The 4,057-nt window shown below is 31.7% G+C and overlaps 2 non-coding genes across 2 annotated transcripts; both read right to left on the reverse strand.

Moving 5' to 3' along the window:
* Positions 1–215: 215 nt before the first annotated feature.
* LOC122293084 lies at positions 216–366 on the reverse strand. The gene has a single exon (XR_006237141.1). It is a non-coding gene; the product is annotated as a small nucleolar RNA snoR136 (small nucleolar RNA).
* An 88-nt stretch (positions 367–454) lies between these two features.
* Positions 455–537, reverse strand: LOC122293045. Its single transcript, XR_006237102.1, has one exon. It is a non-coding gene; the product is annotated as a small nucleolar RNA SNORD25 (small nucleolar RNA).
* Between the last annotated feature and the right edge of the window lie 3,520 nt (positions 538–4,057).

Below are 4,057 nucleotides of genomic sequence, written 5' to 3' on the forward strand. Positions count from 1 at the left end.
TAATAAATTAAAATATATATTTATTTTCATAAAACTTACAATTATACGAAAACTTCGAGAAATTTTTGAAGTTTTAAATTTTAACGAGGTAATGTGATTAGATATATCTGCTCTATAATAAAAAAGACCATTCTTGCTAGAACCACAGCCAAAAATTTCTAGAAAAAGACCCCTCTTGCTAAGAGATTTTCAAAAGTAGTAGAAATAAATTATATGAATTTAGTTCCCCGACGTCCTAAATGCAACATGAAGGAAGCACTGGATAGCGAGGAGAACAACTTTCTGGGCTTCATTCAAGTATAGCCACACATAAATTAAAACTTTAGTGTAAGCCAAATCATGAAGATCGCAAACAAATGAAGCCCATAAACTATGTATAAATAATTAATAAAATAAAAGGTAAGACGGAAATCTGCAGCTGAATCGAGAATGAATTCCGCATATGAATCCGGTATGAAACTCAGTCCCTTAGATGTTCTAAAGACTTGCGATCATCACCGCAACTCATTACAGGTCTGTAGGCTCATCACCGTAATACATACCGGATTCCAAGGAATAAAAATGCACAATAAGATTCGATACTTTTTGTTTAAAAAAGCGAGAGAAATATAGTTGCTCATGCGTTCTCCCAAAGAAACAAGAGGAAAATACTGAGGGAGAGATTCTGACAAGAAGCAACACACTCAATATTGCTTCAAGGGAACGAGTCATATGGGAACTGAATCGAATCCACACTGACCAGATGATGAAGCCTTTCGGTTGAAAAGGTCGAGAAGATAAGACGAAGCAAGATTTGCGTTTTTGAAACCATTTTTCTCGATCTTTAGCGACACAGAAACATTGAGAAGAGATCTGAAGGAAGGCGATCTATAAACCCTAATTGCCATGAAGCCCGAGAAAGGGGCGTGTGATGAGATGCCTCATATACGGCGCTGGGGCGACTGATTGCCTTTATAAAGGGAAGGGATGAGAGATCGGACGGTTTATATTTGTACTGTTTGGATTTGAGGCTGATATTCCATGCCCTATTTCCCTAAGGCCAGGGCTACCATGCCTCCCAGCATTTACCGCTGCGTGCCGCTTAGTTATAAACTTTTATTTTTTTTAATATTTTTAAATAGATTTAAATATTTTTAAAAAATAAAAAAATATATCAATACGTTTAAAATTATTTTTTTAATTATTACGTAAAAAAATAAAAAAAATAATTTTTTTTCCCTAGCGATACACTTGAAAGGTACTGCCTGGGCAGCACAGTAGTATTTTCCTTTTTCTAATAATTATATGAACGAGTTTTGTTCAGTATAAACAAGTTTGCGTATCAATTCGTATATCAATAATATTTTTTATTTAAAAAAAATATAAAAAGGCTTTAAGAGAAGAAAAAAATCTCATATCTCATGAAAATTATTTCTATCTTTAATTCACATCATTTTATTAAATATATGCATTATATATCAATATCAATGTGCGAATTGATATACAACCTTTTCTTACAATAAGATTTTTTCTGTACAGATTGCTTGACAATCCACTTCCACAAGGCCTGGTTTGGATATATTTGGGTGGCAAATTGTATTTTTGGATGGATTTCGTATTGTGTTAAGTCATAATATTTAATTATATAGATTAATTTAAATCTAATTCATTAAGTTAAACATATCAAACTTTCAAATTATAACTTGATTTATTTAGATAAAGGGTCATGTCGTGTCATCCATTTTGATTTATTTACTAATTAACTAAAAATATATTAACATGACACAACTCATTTAAATCTATTTATTTCGTATAAATTGATTGAATTAAAATGTATAAATTATTTGACCTGATTAACATAATTTTACATAAAAATTAAAATATATATTTATTAATAATCACAATATCTTAAAATATATTTTTCAAATTTTAACATATAATAAAATTAAGAGAATTAAACATTGTGTTTCTACTTTTCTTTTAAGAGTAAGAAATTCTATCTATAATTCTCACTTAGAATTTATTGTCTTCACTTAGAGACTGCATGCATAAGTTCTTAATTAAATGAAAAAAATTATTTTAAGAGAAATATTTTTATATTTTTATAAAAATTTAAAGATAAAATTACTTATACTCTAATGCTCTCTCTCCCTATCTCTCTCTCTCTCACTCTCTCTTTTTAATCTTCTCGTTTTATTTTCGTGCTATCTAAACGCTACGTTCCCTTGATATGAAACGCAATGTTCTTGTACTATAATGGTACGGGGCTTGTCCCTGCTGTCACTATATTCCTTACTATTTTCCGTTATGCATGTCTCAGAGTTTGAGGAATATGAGAGCATTGACAATGGTCTACTTATTGCTAAATTTAAAATTTAACTAGAATCTCATATTTTGGTCATAATATTAATTTTTAGTTCAATAAGTTCACATTAGACTAGTCATCTTAAAATTAACATAATAATATAATATTATATATTTTAATGATATTTGATTAATTTTTTTATATTTTATAAATACATTCATATATTAATTAATAATTTTATTAAAAAATAAAATGTGATAATTTATTTCAATGTAGTACTTATATGATTTATTTGAATGTAATGATTTATTTCAATGTGATAAAGAGAGAGAGATGTTAATGAAAAGAATAAAATAATTGAATAGATGTTAAATAGTAATTCTCCAATAATGAAGAGCCCTTTTAATTTACTGTAGTTCAAGTGTTGAGTTTTAAATTTTTAGTTAGTCCAATACAGGAGCTTTTTCTCACATCTAACTAAAGTTTGGACTTGCATTGAGATTTGGTTAGGCCATTGCCATTTGTCCATGCTCTAAGAGAAAAGAAGATGAGAGCAAATGCAAGATTTAGGAATGACATGCACACATGTTTTATAATATATATTTTAAAGTAAGGATATTTTATAAAATAATATTATTTTTCTAAATATTTTATTAAAATACCTTTATTTTAAACATGATTGTGTAAAGTGTTGTGAAAAGTTATGTGTTATCATTTTTCTTTTGTAATTCTAGACTCACTGGGGGGTTGGGTTGTCTCGAGTGATGGCTTGCAAAATTTTATATTGCAGATTTTACAAGTTCGCTCGAGCGGAGGCTTTTGGCCGCTCGAGCGAATTCAGGTAGATTCAAACGCTCGACTGCCGCTCGACAGGGAGCTCGAGCGGGTTGCTGAAAAACGAAGATCGCTCGAGCAGAGACATTGGCTGCTCGAGCGAAATCAGGCAGAGTCGAACGCTCGATGTGCGCTCGATAGGACGCTCGAGCGAAATCAGGCAGAGTCGAACGCTCGACGTGCGCTCGACACCCCGCTCGAGCGAACATCGTATTTTGATAGATTTTAGGTTTTCCGCCGTGGGACCATATAAAAGCCATTTTTCACTCTAGAGCCGCGAGTTTTGACTGGAGAACACTCTTTGGGAGAGAAAAACATAGCTAGAGGGATTCAAATCATTTGTTTTGGAGACGGAATTCCAATTTATTGCACGTACGTTGGATTCATACACGAGCACGGACGGGAGAAAAGCGTTGAATCGTTCCCTTGAGCTTTTGACGACGAGTTGAGGCTGCAAGGAGGATTTTTCAGTGTTTATTTTCTTCTTCCCATCTTCTCAGAACAATTATGGTGAATTCGTTTATGTTGAATTCCATTTCTAGCATGAGCTAAATTTTCTTTATTCTAGGAAAACGATGTAACCTATTTCCGAACTATGCTTGTTTGTCCATGCTAATTTAATGCAATTCTCTCTTTGTTTATCTGATTTATTCTGAGTTTAATGCTTCTAATTAACTGGCCATTGATTAGATGATTATTAATCTTGTGATTTGCTATCGAAAGAGGGAATCATAGGGTAGATCTTGGATATTTCAGCATAGGTAAGTATAGAGATCGAAAGACTTGTATGAACCTGTGTAGTAATTAAATCATTGGTCTTATTGCGTTCTTGATTATTTAATTTGCATACTCTTGTGTGAATTGATAAACTAGAATCACTTCCAATTGACTATCGAAAGAGGCTTTTGGATGAATTAGAGATTTGCTAATAGACAAAAG

Source organism: Carya illinoinensis, chromosome 13 (genome assembly GCF_018687715.1).
Source record: "Carya illinoinensis cultivar Pawnee chromosome 13, C.illinoinensisPawnee_v1, whole genome shotgun sequence".
Lineage (NCBI taxonomy): Eukaryota > Viridiplantae > Streptophyta > Magnoliopsida > Fagales > Juglandaceae > Carya > Carya illinoinensis.